The sequence below is a fragment of the Salminus brasiliensis genome, chromosome 1 (genome assembly GCF_030463535.1).
Source record: "Salminus brasiliensis chromosome 1, fSalBra1.hap2, whole genome shotgun sequence".
NCBI classification, from domain to species: Eukaryota; Metazoa; Chordata; class Actinopteri; order Characiformes; family Bryconidae; genus Salminus; species Salminus brasiliensis.
This window is the reverse complement of record NC_132878.1, coordinates 52,388,493-52,408,864: the sequence shown is the minus strand read 5'-3', so window position 1 is coordinate 52,408,864 and position 20,372 is coordinate 52,388,493. Positions and strand designations below refer to the sequence as shown.

The window sequence follows — 20,372 nt, the reverse complement described above, 5'->3', positions numbered from 1 at the left end:
TTAGTAGATATTGCTGGGCTTTTTTGGTATCTATATTGCTGTTCAAGCTTATGCTTCTTTGCTAGCCAGTGCTGTGGTAGTCTTTATTGCTGTGCTGTCCTGTGCTGCTTCCTGTGGTAGCCTTTATTGAACTGGCTCTATTAGATGATTTTGCAATGAGAAGACTTTGCGCGAGCAGGAAAAAAGTACTGCCTACTATAAGAACACAGCATGAAGTGCAGGAAGAGGCTACACTGCATAAGGATGGAGCAGGAGGAAGCGAATGTCGGCAAGGGTGTATGTTTGAAAGAGGGAGAGAGAGAGCGCAAGTTTGTAGGTTGGTTTTATACAGCATGTGCCAGATTTCGTCGGGCAGAATGTGAGCTCAGTGCCTCTGATCTCCCCAGAAAAAAGAAGGCAGAAACACCATACACCCCCTCCATCCCCACCAACCCGCTTTCGGCTTCACTTCTTTACCGGAGAGCTCCTCTTTGCTCCAACATGTCTCCTCTTTCCTTTGCATTCCCTCTTTGTCTTTCTTTTTTTTTTCATACTATCCCAGAGTACACATACAAGGTTTTCACCGTTTCCCTTCAACCCCCGCTCACCTCTCTCCAGAAACCACACTCACTTTAATTCAGTCTGTGTGATTCTTATTTTACATCTCTTTGGTGTTTCTTTCTTCTCCTTCCATCTCTCTTTCTCCCCTGTAAACCAATGTACTGTTACCTCCTCCTCTCCACACCTCTTACTCCCTCAGTCTCCATGCCTTTCATCCCCCACCCCCCTCTTTTCCCCCTCCATTCTCTTCTTACCATATCTGTCTTTTCTTGTTGGGGTGGGATATATCTCTTTCGCTACCAGATTTTGTTTACCCACAACTGTTTCATACACAGATTTTAATCCCTCCCCCATCCCCTCCCTCTCGCTCCCTCCTCCATCCAAACTGACATTAGTTCCTCCCTCCCTACCTCTCCGTGTTTGCTTTATTATCGGCGGGGCTGCTTTCATACAGATCTCCCCCTCTTTTCTTTTCTCTCCTACGTGTGAACGTGTGCAAAATAATGGACAAGAAAGCAGGTCATCACATTAAACAGATCAGGCGAAAAACAATAGTCTGTTATTTACACACAGATCCTGCTGCTATGCTAGATTACAATTTATTGCGGGGCAACAGAAGAGAACGATCATAAATATAACAACACCGGCTGTGTGACCATTTTAACCACAGGGAAATCGCTTCAAAAAAAAAAAAAAAAAGCCTATCCGATGAAGGCTGATAACACAATGATTTATATTACAGCCTGTAGAGTCTTTTTATTTCTATTAAAAATAGACAGAAGAGCTTCACATTAGAAGCGATCCTGAATAAGGCCTGCATGTAGTGAATAAATTGACCAATACAGCATAATATCAAAGTATAGACTGAATCCAGAGGAGACTACATGAGATACCGTAACAAGCCTCTACTGTACTTGCGCTGGGCAATTGCTATAAATAAGAATCAAAGCTACATACAAAATGTGGGCAATTACTGATATGGCAGGCTAGACAATCAGCCTCAATCCTACTCTTTCCTACTCTGCTCTCCTTATTCTATCCATGTTGGCATGTGTATCAGACAGTGTCAGCAAATCATAGTCAAAATACTACATTCTGAATTTCCACAGTGAATACAAGACACATAGATAACGCTGATGCTGACATTGATCTACTCTAAGGGAAGACTCTTTACAAAACTGTTAATTTCTATTTAAATCTAATATATAATAATTAAATAACATGATATCTCTGGGATGCTACAGATCATGTATGTGTGTATGGTCACTCCACTCAGTGGACAGCCACTATCCCTGCTCTTTGCCGTATTGCTTGGGTTTAGCGTTGCTTGTCTTGTTGTAGACCTGTCAAGAGAACTGGATAATCACCTGGGATCTGACACGAAGATTCCCTTTGGAACAGCATAATCTGTTGCGTCCATACTAGTTTAGGGGGGCCGTTACTTTTTCACACAGAGTTACCTAGGTTTGGAATCCATCTTTAGCTTCAATAAAGCTGAACTGTGTGTTTACTCATGTTGTTTACGTTCAAAACTGATTGTTCGCTTGCTGTCTAATATGGTTACCCAGCCCTATGACAGATGCCACAGTAAACAGATAATCAATGTTACCATGTGGAAGTGGTTATAATGTTATGGCTGATTGGTGTATATCTGCACAATCCACACAATTTAATGTCTGGTACGATAAAATGCCTCAAAAAATGTTTTTTCCATCAAATATAATGACTCTTGCATTATTGACAATGCTGTATCCTAATGGACTGGCTCATGCTGGGTGAGTAGGGAGAGCCCCTACAGGCCAACTCGGGCATCTGTTAGTTGAAGTAACAGATCGGACAGTTAATATTCAGCATACTTAACTGTCCAGTAATGCTGTGACAGCAACCTTTGTTAGGACGCAGTGACTTCAAGTGTCTCAGAGGAAAACATGGTAGCCTGGTTAGTGGGTAAAATTGCACATGACCAAATTAGGCAGGAGATTGGATAAAAATCCAATATTTCACGTCAACCCTCCCACCACTCCACCAATCACAGAAAAAGAAACACTCTTCAGATTCAGAAACACTCCCTGATACCATTTTTCCATGTCTATACATTGAATGAGGTACAGTGGAGATTTCAGACTAGTTTCTTTGCTGTGCTATAGTTCAAATGTCAAATGTGGTAAAACACCAGTCAAGGAAGATTCCTTCGTCCTCCAGTGAGAGGAAGGGATATTTTTCAGGAAGGATGGTCTGTGTTCACTGTGTGCTGCCTTGTTTAAATTTTTTATCACACCTCGTGTAAGATGAGCAGCGTTTTATAAGGAGCACTGCACTGCACTATTTTTTCTGTCTGTGGAATGTATTCGATGTATACATTCAGGATATAACACAACAATACCCTTAATCTCGTGTTCAATTTGAAGCAGGACACTGTGCAGATACAGTGTAGAGTCCTGTTGAGGGAAATCAGTCCTTAACACACAAACTGCTGGTGCTTTTGTTAGTTTGCTGCTCATTGGTTTATCCATGGGTCTCATGAACGTATGATAGGATTGTTGGCATTATCTAGATAGCCTCAATGGCCATTTTCAGGCTGGATTACTGTATTACACACCCTTGCCAACTCGCCATTCAGAAGGTGCATTACACAGGTGTCCACACCAGAGCAGAGAGGGCAGTGAAGAGCTGACTTCAGTCAGACTTTAGACTTTTCAGCCATATACTGCATGCAAGCATACAGTTCAGCCAGAATCTAGGCTGGAAGGGTAGTCAAACATAGTCACAGGACTATATTCAAAACAAATTGTCAATCATTACAGTGATATACAGTGAGGAAAATAAGTATTTGAACACCCTGTGACTTTGCAAGTTCTCCCACTTAGAAATCATGGAGGGGTCTGAAATTTTCATCTTAGGTGCATGTCCACTGTGAGAGACATAATCTAAAAAAAAAAATCCGGAAATCACAATGTATGATTTTTTAATAGTTTATTTGTGTGTTACTGCTGCAAATAAGTATTTGAACACCTGCCAATCAGCAAAAATTCTGGCCCTCAAAGACCACCTCCACTCCACTAATTATTCTAAATTAGAAGCACCTGTTTGAGGTCGTTAGCTGCATACAGACACCTGTCCACCCCACACAATCAGTAAGACTCTAACATGGCTAAGACCAAAGAGCTGTCCAAATACACCAGAGACAAAATTGTAGACTTCCACAAGGCTGGAAAGGGCTACGGGGCAATTGCCAAGCAGCTTGGTGAAAAAAGATCAGCTGTTGGAGCAATTATTAGAAAATGGAAGAAGCTAAACATGACTGTCAATCTCCCTCGGACTGGGGCTCCATGCAAGATCTCACCTCGTGGCATATCAATGATCCTAAGAAAGGTGAGGAATCAGCCCAGAACTACACGGGAGGAGCTGGTCAATGACCTGAAGAGAGCTGGCACCACTGTTTCCAAGGTTACTGTGGGTAATACATTAAGAAGTCATAGTTTAAAGTCATGCATGGCACGGAAGGTTCCCCTGCTTAAATCAGCACACGTCCAGGCCCGTCTCAAGTTTGCCCATGACCATTTGGATGATCCAGAGGTTCTGTGGTCAGATGAGACCAAAATAGAACTTTTTGGCCTTAATTCCACTCGCCATGTTTGGAGGACAAAGAATAAGTACCATCCCTACTGTGAAGCATGGGGGTGGAAGCATCATGCTTTGGGGGTGTTTTTCTGCACATGGGACAGGACAACTGCACTGTATTAAGGAGAGAATGACCGGGGCCATATATTATAAGATTTTGGGGAACAACCTCCTTCCCTCAGTTAGAGCACTGAAGAAGGGTCGTGGCTGGGTCTTTCAACATGACAATGACCCAAAGCACACAGCCAGGATAACCATGGAGTGGCTCCGTAAGAAGCATATCAAGGTTCTGGAGTGGCCTAGCCAGTCTCCAGACCTAAACCCTATAAAAAATCTTTGGAGGGAGCTCAAACTCCGTGTTTCTCAGCGACAGCCCAGAAACCTGGCTGATCTGGAGAAGATCTGTGTGGAGGAATGGGCCAAAATCCCTGCTGCAGTGTGTGCAAACCTGGTGAAAAACTACAGGAAACGTTTGACCTCTGTAATTGCAAACAAAGGCTACTGTACCAAATATTAACAGTGATTTTCACAGGTGTTCAAATACTTATTTGCAGCAGTAACACACAAATAAATTATTAAAAAATCATACATTGTGATTTTTTTTTTAGATTATGTCTCTCACAGTGGACATGCACCTAAGATGAAAATTCCAGACCCCTCCATGATTTCTAAGTGGGAGAACTTGCAAAGTTGCAGAGTGTTCAAATACTTATTTTCTTCACTGTATCTACAAACAGTGATGGCACTGTCAAGACAGTCACGTAAGCCATCCAGCAATGCCACTCTTGCATTTCCTCACAACACATTTGCATTCTTAACGACAACTGGTTCCTCTCCAATACAACCTGATAATGATCCTATAGCTGTCACTCCAGATCTCACTGATTAAAGAGTTAGCACTGGAAACACTGGCCTTCTGAAGAGCACCTTCACTTTCACTTACTGACTGACGACCTCGCAAGGTATCGCTATTGTGGAGTTCGCTACTGCATCGATCATCGGCCTAGCCCAGCATCGTAACCTCACAGACCGCCAGCTTCGCCCAGTCACAATCCATTTTTCATGAGGTGGTCTTCTTCTTCTTCTTTTTCTTTCGGGGTACTGGGGGTGGCAGACCAAGTACAGGTGCATTACCAACACTGATTTCCTACAGCTGCCGCTCCAGATTTCACTGGTAAACAGTTAGCACTGGAAACATTGGCTTTCTGAGGAGGTTAGGAAAAGCACCCCCACTGGAGGCACTTTCGCTAACTGACAGCCCCGCCCAGCATTGCTACTGCTGCGCTAGCACGCCGATCATCTGCCTAGCTCAGCATCAGTACCTTGCTGATCGCCGACCTCGCTCAATTCACAATCCATTTTCATGAGGTCGTCTTCTTCTTTCAGGTGCATTAACAGGTGCAAGTACAGGTGTACGTACAGGTGCATTACCACCACCTACTGAGCTGGAGTATAAAATAATACTTCAGGATAATGAACTGCAGTGAAAGTTCATGCACAAAATTCATCAAGTTCCTGAGGTCCAGGGCCCTTCACATCTAAAAACTGGACTCTAAAATATGTGGTCTACATCTTAAGGCTCTGATGTAAAATCCTTTCCCAGGCAGGGTCATATGTAATGGTACCTGAAACGTAATAGAGGTTTTAAAGTATATACATGTATAATTATGTTCATTCTCATTTCTGACATCATGTTATTATAGTTATTAATTATTACTTTAGCTTTTAAAACCAATTTTAAGGGAAACAATGTTTGGTGGGTCAATGTATCGTACTGTAGCATATTGTGATGCATGTATTACGTTAGGTATCACTTAGTGAAGCTGCTGCGAGTAACCAGACCACTGACCCTGACCACTACTATTTCTATATCTGAAGAAAGGGCATGCATATCCATTGGCTCAAAATACTTCCATCTGGCACTTTTAGGAAAAGACAAATAATACATGAATGAAATTTGAGTGCAAACTACAACCAACCGCCGCATTTCTTCCTCAATTCGCCAAACGCAGTGGAACACCAAGCACAGTATCAGTTCCAGTAGACAGTTGCAAGCCGATCGATAGGCTTCATTTGCCTCAGACTGGTTGACATTCCTCGGACGCAGTCGGCATAAATGCGCTGCGTAGGGACTGACTGTCAAGGTTAACATGTTTATTTACAACCATAAGACTGAGTCGTTTATAATGTAGATAGATAGAGTAGGCCTGCGTATGCTGTTTCCTATGAGTCTTGACCGTGATGTTTTCAGGCCGCCGCTTAAGTTGGGATATTGATGGGAAGGCGTTTACCCTTGTGTATCCCGTTGGAGGTGAAAGCTCATGATGTTCATGAGTTTTGCCGACCGGAGCACAGTCACCAAGTCTGCTTGTGTTCATTTCATTGCAGCGAGAGGTGCAGGGAGACAGGCATCGATCTGCCTGGAGGTAAATTTTTTAGGAGGTGGGCTTATTCTCTTCTAAACAATGCGATTACTTTAACCCTGACCAGCTAGTGACTCTGTGTGTGTGTGTGTGTGTGTGTGCAGTCAGTGCGAACCTTCCTGCAGTGGAAAGCTCATTTGTCATAGTAAATCAGTCAACCTGCAGCGGTGATGTGGGCTGTGAAAGGTGGTCAAGGAGGGGTTCAAAGGATGCGCCTTGATGGATGGATGGACGACTGACTAGAAAATCTATGAAGAATGAGAGCAGCGTGAGGTGCACGGCTACGCGGTCTCGCTCGCTCCTCTCCTTGTCGTTACGAATGTGTTTTTGTTGTCGGCCTAACGTGCTTACGGCTAATGCTGTTACGTATTGGACAGCTGGAATGCCTGCACCACTGCCCGTGTTTGCATATGCATGCAGGGCATCATAAATACGCAACCGACAGCTCTTCTGTCGAGAAGACTGCTAACGGGGTTTTCTGCTCCAGCAAAGCGATGAGGGATGTGTCAGTGTGTTTGTGTGGGTGTGTGTAGGCCCTGAGCTCACAGCGGTTTTTGAGAGACAGGACAGGAGTACCCAGCATGCCCCTGTACACACACACACTGCTACACTGCAGGGAAACCTCAGCAGCAAACGGCCCTCAAACCTTCAGTACCACGCCGGCAAACACTCCTCTTTTTTTAACAGCCTCATCCCCATGCTAGCAACACCAACTCGCTAGTTCTTATCTTGGCTTTTCAGAATGGAACACATGTGGACAGTGGTGCAAACACCTTCCCGAACCCCCCCTTATTTTCCCCCAGAACGATGCCTAGGTTCCCACTGCGCAAAACAAACACAAGCTGAACTCCCGCGCGCCACACGTTTGACAGGTTTGGCTTCACCGTGGAGGGGGAATGTGATGCGAAACCCACTAGCGCTAACACTAACTGATAGTGGTGTGTCGCTCATAAATGATTCATCCCTTTTGAACGAATCTTTCGGTGGAACAAAGTGAACTGATTCACCTCCCTGAATGATTCATTCTGCACAGCTGTGCTTGCCCAGTTATAGTCAATGCAGTAGAAACCACTACAGTGATCAACCTAAATCATGTAGGCTAATATGTAAAACTGGCTTTAGATGAGTAAGTTAAGATGTACAGATTAGTGGGCTCTAAGCGCTACCACTATGACCCTGGGGGCGTAAGTTTGAATCCCGAGGCATGCTGCTTTTCCACCAGAGGCTGGAGGTCGAGAGACTGGCCGTGCTCTGCTGGTGGGTTGATGGCACTCCTGTCCTCTTTTACGTTGTTGGCCGGCACAGACATCTATTAGCTGGTGCGGCGGAGCTGGGGACCCTGTAGGTACAACCTGTGGGTTTGTTAGACATGACCATATGCCCAGCTGACTGGCCGTCTTGCTTTGTGCCTAATTAAAAGAGCCATGCAGTGGCTAAACCCCAGTAAGTTAAATATTAGCCATAACATTAAAACCAATGATAGAAAGAGTGAATAATAAGGGAATGGGATTTACAATAGTCAGAATGTAAACGGTGTGATGTGTTGAAAGCAGGGAAAATTGGAGCCAAATTTAATATGATCAAATCAAATTCTACATGATTAGAATCTTTTCCCACACCAATCAAGCTTTTTATAAACCTGTCATGCTCTGTGAAAGGGGTCCTTGTCATGCTAGAAGAAACCATTCCCACCAGGCTTTATCCATGATAGAATAAAAGTGATTGTATGTATTGTAAGTATTGATGTGCAGTGACCCTTCACTCTGAGGTCCAAACGATGCCAGCAAATGTAGTGGTCAGCCTGTTCTTATTGTGTGTGCCACACCTGCACTTGCTCACTTGTGACAATAAAGAAAAGGATGACTACCTCACTGTTTTACCACTACTTACGATACGTATGATGATACAGGGGTTACGATTTAATATATTGCAATATATTGCATTTTTTTCAATCAATTCTTAGAAAACTGGTCACAGTATAAAACACAAACCATCAAATGCATAAAATCTGAGTAAAATAGAAGTTTACTTTTTATACAGTCAGAACAGTGGGATCTGAAGTCGGGCTTTAAGCACAACACAAAATGTTTGCATTAAAAAATGTTTATATCACGATACTTCGATATATTGATATTTTCTTACATCCCTATCTGCAATGTGTGTTCATCTGTGTAATGAGGTGTCAGTGCCCTTCAGCACTATTACACAATTTCCCACTATGTAGTTGTGTAGACGGAATAGTCAGGATAGTTGGATATGTATCCGAGCTAGGCTTGTGTAGAAAAGTGGCTCTGAGTGGCTCTGAGATCTGATTTGAAAAGATTAGATTTGTGTATACACACAGCTGTAAAAACATCAGATTTGGGTCAGTTAAAGGCAAACAAATGGGATTTGCACTACTTCAACCGGTACTGTGAACGTAGGCGCCTGCCATCTGTGCCTCAGTAATGAACTTTTGCCTTTTTCAAAGTTGAATCCTTTCATCCTGCCATCTTATTTAAAAAAAATAGGACCTGCTCAGCATTTTTATACTGCCTGGCCTTGCTAGGTTGTAACCGGCTCATGGTATATGTCAGCCCACAGGCTCACAGAAGGACGTTTTTGTGTTTCCCTTCATGTTTGATTCAATGTATCGGTTCAGTTATTCGTTCATGTTCATGTGTGTTTGGTTCAGTTCACTTGTGTTCCGGTTTTTGATTGCTTTTTGTCTCTTGATTTAATCATGCGTTTCACCTGAGGCTGGAGCTACTTAAGGGGCTTTGGCGTACGGTTCCACGCCGAGAATTAAATGGTTTATGGTCTAGGAACCTCAAGGCTGCCCATCCATTTTCCCCTTAGTGTTTAGGCCAGCTTCAGCTTAACTCCGTTGTTTGCTAGCAATCCACCCGGAGATTCGAGCTTCCAGTGAGGTTCGCTCACTATTTACGGAAAGATACTCACGACTCTCGTTCCAGCTAGGTGACCCCCTGCCATGCGGCAGTTCCAGGTTGGGTCGGCCTAGCTGCTCTTGCCAGGTAGCTGGTTCTCCAGCTAAACCTCCGGTCTCAGGTCTGTTTGCCATGTTCTGGTTTTGTTGATCACTCTGTTCACAGTAATGTCCTTTAGCTGCTGCATCGTTGTCTCACTTGCCCCCTTTTGTTTGCCTTGTTTTGTTTAATGAACTACTTGCATTGAGTCCATCTCTGCGAGGGTTCATCCCTCTGTGTCTAGCCTAACCCGCCATGACACTATACACCTGTCTGGAAGCATTTACCCTCATTTCTTCAGCTTTTTTTATTATTATTTATTTCCCACCAATATGGTTGTGCAGCTCAAATTTTGAAGTGTATCTCAAAGAATGCTGTTTAGTAGCAAAAGTCTGCACATGCCGCTATGATGCACATGCTATATTATATAGTCAGGAAAAACTGAAAGAACCAGTAAACAAATCAGAACATATTGCCTGTAACACAACATAGACTCATCCCATGTAGGACATCTCCTTAAGCCATGAGCACACACTAGTTTTGACATCAAAAGAATGAGGCAATGAACTCATTCTCTTCTACTTGGCGTGTATTAATCGGTGATACACCTCTAGGCTACACATGTCTGGAGGAATTGATATACCAAACAGGCAAGATATTTAGGATTACTTCAGTCCCTTATGTAGTTCCTTAATATTTTCACAAGTTTGCTTTGATTTTCTCACCCCCCCATTCCTGCAAGCTGTGCACCTTAGATCCAGCCTCACTTGTCAATGCTGCTCCGAACTGTTTACAGCATTAATGGCGGAATGTCCGACATGGCAGTTTCATCGTTTTCTCAAGTCTTGAATTATGCAACAAAAATAAAGCCTTCTCTGTCTGCTTTATTCTTCTCTGATTCTTTTTACTTTGGTCAATCACACACCCACAAAATATCTTGTGTTCTACTCCGGACAAGCTCTGATGTCTGACCTACACACTAACAGATCTGTCAAAAAACATCTCTAAAGATCAGCTCAAACACATCTACACATAGAGAACAATGACTGCAGCTCACATACAAGCCAATAATGCCTGCAGTACACAACAGATGAGGTGCTCCTTAGCCCAGGGGTCTTCAAAGTGCTTCCAGTAGCATCTGCACTTATAACAACTAGAGGTAGCCCAAAATTATACCACTGAATACTTTCAGCTGAACACAGTCAAAAACAGTGGAAAAAGGGGACAATTTAGTGAACAATACAAGAAACACTAGACAGGTAATCACTGTTGATGCCAAGAATCAAACATTCTTGAGGATTCAGCACTTAGGAAAATCTCTGCTACCCATTTCATTCCATTTGAAAATACGACATAACGCTTGCTGTGCAGAACACAGCCGTAAGCAGCTAAAAAAATGAATACATTTATTACTTTCTTGTTTTTAGAGACATACTTTTTACTTTATAGTTATTTTTATGTCAATTTAACTCTCATCTGGATTTAATCAATAAAAAGTGTTAATTCATCCTACCTTTTTAATTATTGTTTGTTTATTTGTTTGTTTTTGATAACATTTAACTCGAAAACAACAACGAGCTCCAGGTGGTCCAGCAGACTAAGGTGCTGCCACTATGACCTGAGGCAGTCCTCACCCCTGACATTGGTGGGAACATTACATGCGATAGTGGGAGAGTACTAACAAGTGATTTGGGTACTTGGGTGAATCTAAAATTGGGGAGTAAAATTGTTTGTTCTTACTAATAACAATAGCAGTTCCCATTAATTTTAGTGTTGACATTAGGGCACATCATGATGGTAACTGTAAATACATAACAGACAGGCAAAAACTGTGTTGGAAAATATCCCATATTAACTACTTTCTTATGATATAGCACTTCCCACTCATTGCCTACCATATGCTGTGTAATCTAATGAACTAAATGAACCCATGTGGTGCACTGATAAATGAATGTCTACGGGTTCACCAGCATTCAGCAGCAACCAGGGAAATTACACTGCTCTTTGGTTATGCTGTACAACTGTGTGTGTATGTGCGTGTATGTGTGTATACATTGAGCCCATTTGACCCAGACCCACTGTGTCACTGCTTTGGGTTAGTTACTCATCTCTGGAAGGCTATAGAGACCAGACTGGTGAAAAACACAATAATCACAGAAATCACTTAGATACTGTTACACGATGGCACTCGGCCGCGGAGACAGCGCTCAGTCTCTCATGACAGGGTGAGCTGAAACCTGCACAGAGGGGCCGGGGGTCGCCCAAATTCCATTAAATTCAGAAAACGGGAAAATGTGTTTCTTTGAATCAAGCAGGGTTATGTCACCGAAGCAGTGCAGTCCCACTGAGGAAACTTTATGCTGAACAAAGCTGCAAAACCTAAAACTCGATTCCACATTCTAAAGCTGCCTGCCGTGATCCTGTATCCAGCCATTACAGCTAGTGAGTCGGTTTCTGGTGGAGGCACAGTCAAATACAGGAGGCAGGATTAAAAAGAACACTCACCACAGTTCCTCCACATCTGCTTTCCATAATCAGGCTCCGGCAGTGGTGGAGAAAGCACCTGAAAGTGTAAGAAAGAAAAAGAGAAAAAAAAGAGCTTAATAGAAGTCATATTATCCTCAAGAAAGCCTTCCCTCAGCCTCTCATTAGGCCCCCCACACCTGGCCTATTTTCAGTGTGTGTGTGTGTGTGTATGAGCGCAATCACATCAACACATGCCATGGTGCCATCATTAGGCCATGGCCAAGTGGGCTGTATAATCTTCAAGGTGAGGAAGAAGAGTCTTTAGATCACTCGGAGGCACACAACACATGTGATTTCACATACACACACACACACATGCTCACAGGGGGAGGCAGGTGTGACCATTACCTCATTACTGTCTGCCAGCATCTACCACCCCATGGTCACTGCACTGACCGTGTCTCAGCCTGACCTGACTTCTGGCACTGCTCCTACATGCTGTTATCTTCATTAGTATGGGACAGAATTACACAATTTGGCCCTCACACCAGGTGAGGACAGTCAGATAGCCAGAGACAAATTCGGTTACGTTTGAATGAGGGACTAAGACTTGCAATGACTGCATTGGAGATGGCTACAGCTCCCAACGCATCCATGGGAACCACATAGAAATAGTGGATGCTTCATTTTTGGATAGTTGCGCTTGTGGGATGTGTTAGATGTTCTGGCTACGCTTGTTTAGAGGCACATGTAGCAGACTGGTTCATCCTGGTTTGCTTGCTCTCCTCTATATATGGAGTGAGTTTGCTAAACTCACAGCTACCGCAGATCGTTCCAACAGTGCCACCATTCTTAAATGCACTTGGGGGAATGAGCTTGTTTGGCAGTGTAGGAGAAAGACAATTTGACCCATGGTAATTACCGAATGAAATACCGGCCTCATTTGTTTTTAGATTTTGTATTATGATTATACAGCCCAACCTGTATACCAACCTGTACTGAGTTACAATTTTATTTACACTTGTTAACACCTCACTTCAAAGGGTTTGGTGCAAAAAAATGCACCAAAAAAGTATTTTATAGATATGTCATCAAATGAGCAATCACTCCACACCACAGTTCAGGGTCAGGGCTAGTTCTATATACATAGACACACGCATTTCCTATAGCACCTATAGGTTTCCACTACCTCTTTTTCAGTACTATACAGAGATTTACATTTACATTTATGGCATTTAGCTGACGCTCTTATCCAGAGCGACTTACAAGGTTACTCTTATTACAGAGGCGGGCCAATGTAGTGTTAGGAGTCTTGCCCAAGGACTCATACACTTATTGGTGTAGCGCAGCATAGTCACCCAGACCGGGAATTGAACCCTGGTCTCCCACATGGTGTGGTAACTCACTGGCGTGGCTGTTGCGCCACACCAACCACCACAAGAGATTGTCTTATAGTGGATATATGTGGGTACTGTGAGTACACTAATCACAGATACAGCACACGTACAAACATGAACATTAAGACAGAACAGCAGTAAAAAACAACAATGCTTGTGATGTTAACATGCTACATAGCATATAATGACCCTAAAACCCTGACTGCATGCTGAAGAATGGCCGAGCACAACAGAAGGCCTTTTCCGACCAAAAGCCTTTTCATCAGCAAACAGTTAAACACACTGTATTGTAGAGGGACTGATAAGCTGCTTCATAGCATGAAGTACACTCATTAACCCTACGAAGAAAGCAAGCAAGAAAGCAAGAAAGAGAAAGAAAGAGCGAACACTAGGAGGGGGAGGGAAGAGGGAGCGAGAAAGGAGAAGTAGGTCAAAGACAGGCGGCAAGCTGCTCGCTAACTAATTAACTCTTTAACGCTCTTCTTGCTATAGCTGGAGCAAACGCGTAAATGTAGACCAACACAGCACAGACAGGCTCATTTCCTGTGGCCAAGTTAGAGAGCAGGCCGTGCCCTATTTCAGACCTACTGAACCAGATGTGACTCCATGTACTGAAGCGGGCGTTTAGCAGGCTTGTTGGGGGGTCTAAATAGAACAATAACAACCTCGCTGCCTCGTTCAGATGGGTGCAAGCAGCCATGCACTTTCTGTTGATGTGTTTAATGTATAATTTGTGCTTTTAACACTTTCCCTTTTTTTTACTGCCAATGCTTTTGTCGCCTTTGAAAAAAGTGTGTGCTGGGGGGGGTGGGTTAGGGGGGTGGATAGTGTTCCTGTGCATACCCAGTAGACTAGTCATCACCCTGCTGGGACGTGCAGCGAGAGAGTGAGTTAGTTATTATAATTTATTAACCCTTAAGCCACTTAATTCTCCCTGAAATGTGTGTGCGGAGAAAGGTCGCCCCACGTGTTCGTTTCAGCATCACATAAAAAGAGAGAGAGAGAGAGATACATGGATAGAGGCAAAGAGAGGGAAGGAGAGGGAGGCAGTGACGGCGTGAGGCCTAGCGTCATGTCATGTGTGAGCGCGTGGCACATGAAATATTAAAAGGAGATTCATTCCAGCTCTGGCAGAACACGGAATTAATAAATCATCAGCTACAAGCCGCAGAAGATCGGCGAGATCTTTATCCTTATAAAACCTCCCCGCATGTGCTAATGCGCCGCCTTTGCGGGAGAAGAAAACAAAAAAAAGTAAAAAAAAGAAAGAAAAAGAGAAATATCGATTTGGGGCGAAATTATGACACAATATTAAAGGCTGCGCCGAGCGGCTCCTGTTGGTGTCATCGTCGGCGGTTTTCTAGATTGACTTTTAATGACCGTCTGAAGTGTGAATAATGAATGGTGATTATCGCCCTGCGGAGAGAACCTATTTAAACCAAAGCAGGAGAACAACAAAGACGTTCCGAGGGCCCGTCGCTCATCACCACCGGGCCATTTTCAAGTGAGCCATTGTTCAGTTTATGCTTGCTCTAGTCTCCCAGTCCCAAAAGCTCTTGCCCTGGCACTCCATCAGTCTGTCTGTCTCGATATCTCTCGCTCCCTTTTTTTTTCCTCTCTTTCTCGCTCTCTTTTCTTCAAGGACACTTGGATGAAGGTTCAGGCCCCCCTGCTCAGCCCTAATTGCCCATGATGAGTGCTCCACACATCAGCAGACACACATCAGACTCCTGCTGACAGGGACCATTCTGGGGCACACGTACACACACATACACACACATGCACATGCTGAGGATCACACACACACACACACACACACACATACATTCAGATCAGGCTGGCGTCCTCGCCAGCTTTTCCCTTTGCCCCCTGTCTCTTCTCACCTTCACTCGTTCTGACCTGCCTCACACAGAGCAGATGCAACACGCATACACACACACATACACAGCACTGGAATGTAGAGAGGTCTAAAAGCCTTTAATTAGTGCCAAAATGTGGACGGAGGCTCTGAAGCAAGGCTAATAGAATGACAACCTGCACACTCAGAGGAAACCCAGTACACACGTATGCACACACACAGACACATAGTGGGACAGTGGACGCATGCAGAGAAAAAACGCAGATCCAATATAAGAGAAAAAGGCCTTTCTTTAATCAACGGTATCCTAAAGAAAGCCCTGGCAGCTGCAGATGTCAAAACACTCCAGTGCTCCAGAAGCAGAACTAAGCCCTTCTATAATGAGGACGGAAAACAGCATTTCCTGTATTTCTCCAATATGCCAAATCCCATCAACGGGGAAAAAAGAAAAAAAAAAAACACAGACTCGGCCAGCGTGGGGATTTGATGGTAATACTTATCTTCTGAAAAATCTGCGCAGAGCCAAAACAGCATGCTCATATGTGAACACAACTCTTTTAAGGGATTACTTTTTACATGGAGCAGAATGGTGGGCAAAATTACAGCTTTCAGGACTGCTTCCACTCTAGACACAGGCCAAGCTGTGATCAAATAGTGATCACATAACAACAACAATAACAACAACAACAACAACAATAGCACTACTACTACTACTACTACTACTACTACTACTAATAATAATAATAATAATAATTTAAAAAATAATAATATTAACAATAGTAAGAAGAATAAGAAGAATAAAAAAGATGGAGGAGGAAGAGAAGACAAAAGGAGAAGTAAAAGTAGAAGAACAAGAAAAAGTACAAGATGAAGTTGAAAAAAGTGAAGAGGAAGGAGGAGGAGGGGGAGGACACAACAAATAAAAGAAGTAGAAGTAGAAAAAGAGAAAGAGGAGAAGGTGGAGGAGGAGAAGAAGAAGGAGGAGGAGGAGGAGAAGGAGAAGAAAAGGAAGAAGAAGAAGCAGAAAAAGAAGAAAGAGGAGGAGGAGAAGAAGGAGGAGGAGAAGGAGAAGGAGGAGGTGGAGAGGGAGAGGAAAAGGAAGAAGAAGAAGCAGAAGAAGAAGAAAGAGGAGGAGGAGAAGAAGGAGGAGAAGGAGAAGAAAAGGAAGAAGAAGAAGCAGAAAAAGAAGAAAGAGGAGGAGGAGAAGGAAAAGGAGGAGGAAGAGGAGGAGAGGAAGAAGAAAGAGAAGAAGAAAATGAAGTAAAGAAGAAGGAGAATGAGAAGAAGAAAGAAGAGGAGGAGGAGAAGAAGAACAAAAAGAAGAAGGAGGAGGAGGAGAGGAAGGAAGAGAAGGAGGAGAGAAAGAAAAAGAAGAAGAAGGAGGAGGAGGAGGAGAGGAAGGAGGAGAAGGAGGAGAGGAAGGAGGAGAAGGAGGAGAGGAAGAAAAAGAAGAAGAAGGAGGAGGAGGAGGAGAGGAAGGAGGAGAAGGAGGAGAGGAAGAAAAAGAAGAAGAAGGAGGAGGAGGAGAGGAAGGAGAAGAAGGAGGAGCGGAAGAAAAAGAAGAAGAAGGAGGAGGAGGAGGAGAGGAAGGAGGAGAAGGAGGAGAGGAAGAAAAAGAAGAAGAAGGAGGAGGAGGAGAGGAAGAAGGAAGAAGAAAACTAAGTAAAGAATAAGAAGAAAGAAGTAGAAGAAGAAGGTGAAGAAAAAAGGAGAAGAAGAAGGAGGAGGAGAAGGGGGAAGAGAAAAGGGATAAGCAGAGGAAGGAGAAGAAGGAAGAGACTGAGAAGAAGGAGAAGGAGGAGGTGAAGGTGGAGCGAAAGAGAGAGAAAAATAGCAAAAGAGAGAGAGTGAGACAGGAGGCATTGAGAGAGACAAAGAGGAAGGCAGTGTGAGAGAGAAAGAGGGATAAGAGACAGATTTGGAATGAGGAGGAGAGAGAGATAGTGAGGGGCAGAGAGAGCGAGAGAGAGATGCAGAGGGAGAGATGTGGGAGAGACAGAGGGAGAGAGACAGAGAGAAAGACTGTTAGAGGCTGCTTCTCTATGTGAAAGTTTTCTGATGCTCAACAGTGTGAGCCAGCTCCTAAACTGTTACAGCACAAACTGATTACATAGTAATGATTATTTGTCTCCTTCCTCAATATCTAATTGAAATAATTGCACTTAATTAGCTTAAAAGACAGGCAGGAGAGCGGTGACGCGTGGCGCGACGGCAGCATTGGCGGCGGAATTTTAATTTAATCTTTCCAGATGCAGCCGCCTCGCCGAATAAAACGCTCGCACCTCCAGGACTCATAAAACAAGACACCTAATTCTCCATTTAGCCACAATGATAAATTGCTGTGTTTACTGCCTGCTCGGGAGTACAACACTTTCAGGAATTCTTCCCCTTATTTTGCCTTAATTCAATCATTCTATAAGCCAGCTCCATTTATTGGATGCTATGAATTTTAAAAAGAAAAAAGAAAAGAGGTGCGCACAATATTAACAAGGTGTTTAGGAAAAGATTCAGCGCTCAGAATGATGAATGGATGTGCCGAGGTGCGGCTGGGAGAAATCTATGGGAAAGTTTCGATTTCTTTATTAACTGCGTAAGAAGGAAGGGCTTTAGAGCGTGCGCGTGTGTGCATTTCAAACCCAAGGCCGTCAGACGGGCCAGGCAGAACTAACACTGTTAGCATATCCTAGAGTGCATAATCAGAGGCTTACCAGAGGCTCCTCAGCTTGACTCTGTCTCATTTCTGTAGTTAAACACGCTAACTCTGACTCCTCACAGAGAGCCTGTCATACTTTTCACTACTGCCGAGCAGGGCATTGTGGTGTTATCCATATGGTATATCCATATGTCATCTTTACTGGCATATATTACATCACAACATGCTTCATGTGTACCAGTATCATCAACACTTCTCCACACAGCTGAGAAACAGCATGCATGATTTAAGATTAAAAGCTGATTCTGACCAATCAGAGAGAGTCTGTAGAGCCGTCAGTCAGGATCACAGATAATCAGACACTGCATAACACTGCTAGTAACTAGTAGCTGATTGGATGTCTGACCATTTTTCAGATTATCAGAGCTGTGAATGACCTGATACTGATCAGATTGAGTGCTTTCATTGAAAATGACTGTGTGTGACATTCTGGACTGAGAATATTAGTTATTTTAGCCTAAATGTTTAAAACCACCATTTTTTAAAACAGTCAGACTGACTGTGCTGATCTGTTTGGGAACCGGTCACTTTAACATGCTGCAATATTTTTTTCTGCTCAATTTATGTAAAATATATTATGAGGCTATATTTTAACCTGTAAAACTGTATTTGTAGAGTCAACTGTAGTGTAGTGTAGCGTATTTCCCATATGGTTTTGACAGCACGACCATATTTGGCAGAAAATAGTAAAAAAATTATATTCTGCAGTCTGCAGATGCCTCTACTAGCAACAAAGGATCGAACATGGGTCAGGCTTAAATCACATTAATAATATGTGGCCAGTGGTGGCACTAGTTTCTAATCTATTCAATAAAAATGATGCAAATAATTACAAATGTAAAATAATAGTGTTATATACACTGACTGGCCACTTTATTAATACCCCTCTTCTATTTTCTACCCCCACTGTCCTTTCTATCAGCTCCACTCTCCATATAGCAGCACTGTGTAGTTCTACAATTCCAGACTGTATCCATCTGTTTTTCTACATACTGTTAGCCTCCTTTCATCCTGTTCCTCAATGCTCAGGACCCCACAGGACCACCACAGAGCAGGTGTTATTTGGGTGGTGGGTCATTCTCAGTACTGCAGTGACAGTGACATGATGGTGGTGGGGTCATTCACAGCACTGTTGGGCACTGCTTGACAGAGCACTGATGAAGGACTAGAGGATGAGAATGACAGACACAAACTAATAAAGAAGACAATGAGTGGACACAATGTTTAAAAACTCCAGCAGCACTGCTGTGTCTGATCCACCCATACCAGCACAACACACACTAACACCCCACCACCACCATGTCAGTCAGTGTCACTGCAGTGCTGAGAACAACCCACCCCCCAAATACTACCTGCTCTGAGGCTGGCGGTCCTGTGGGGTCCTGAGCATTGAAGAACAGGGTGAAAGGAGGCTAACAGTATGTAGAGAAACAGATGGACTATAGTCTGCCATTGTAGAACTACAGAGTGCTGCTATACGGAGAGTGGAGCTGATAGAAAGGACAGTGGGTGTAGAAGCCAGGAGGCGGTGTTAATGAAGTGGCCGGTTGTGAATTATTGTTGTCATAGGAAAACACATAATATACTCAACCATAATGTATGTTTATGAAACAGGCCACTTTGAATCGGATAGTTCATTTATTATATTCAAAGGCAAGCTGGCATTTTTCCAATGGTGTTAAAAAAACATTAAGTGGAGTGATGACTTCAGCATTCAGAATTGGTGTAGAATTTATGCATTTTCATATTCAACCCCCCTCCCTCAAGTTTAATAAGCCATAGCAGCAAACTAAAGACAAAAGACAAAAAAGTTATTTCTATAAAAATAAATAGAAGTTATTATTTCAAACCCATAACAATTTCCAGGGACTTAACTGTGTGTTTTAGAGAGAAAGAATCAAAAGGTTCTTTGGGGAACCAACATGTCATAACTCCCAAGAACCATTTCTGGCACTTTTGTTTTTTTTTTTTTGAAAGAGTGCCACCCCCCTTCTCCTCCCTCCCTGATTGATTCAGACTCTCACACAACCATAGCCTCGTTTGTTTCCTGCATTAATATGAAGAGAAATGGGCATGGTTGTGATTAATGAGCTGTGTGGGCTTGGCTTACTCCGGCTCTCCCTTCACACTCCTGCTGGCATCCTGCCACACAATTTCCTCACCACCTCACTGCCCACCCTGCCTGAGTCACTGCTAACAGCGGCGTCTCGTTCATGAACGATTCGTTTATTTGAATGGATCTTTTGGGTGCCCAAACTGAACTGATGGAACTCCTTGAGCTATTTGCTCCACTCTAGAGCTTGCTCAGCTAGGCAAGGCAAGGTATAACTGGTACAAACAGCTCTACACTGGTTAAAGGATACGTTTTTAAATTGTTTTTACTGGTTA

The 20,372-nt window shown here is 43.3% G+C and overlaps 1 protein-coding gene across 1 annotated transcript in view; it reads right to left on the bottom strand.

The window, feature by feature from the left end:
- dab1a (DAB adaptor protein 1a) overlaps positions 1-12,115 on the bottom strand; it is a 192,604-nt gene extending 180,489 nt beyond the window's left edge. The window contains exon 1 of the mRNA XM_072682452.1: positions 12,056-12,115. The gene's annotated coding sequence lies outside the window, so the exon portion shown is untranslated. The remainder of the gene's footprint in view (positions 1-12,055) is intronic.
- Between the last annotated feature and the right edge of the window lie 8,257 nt (positions 12,116-20,372).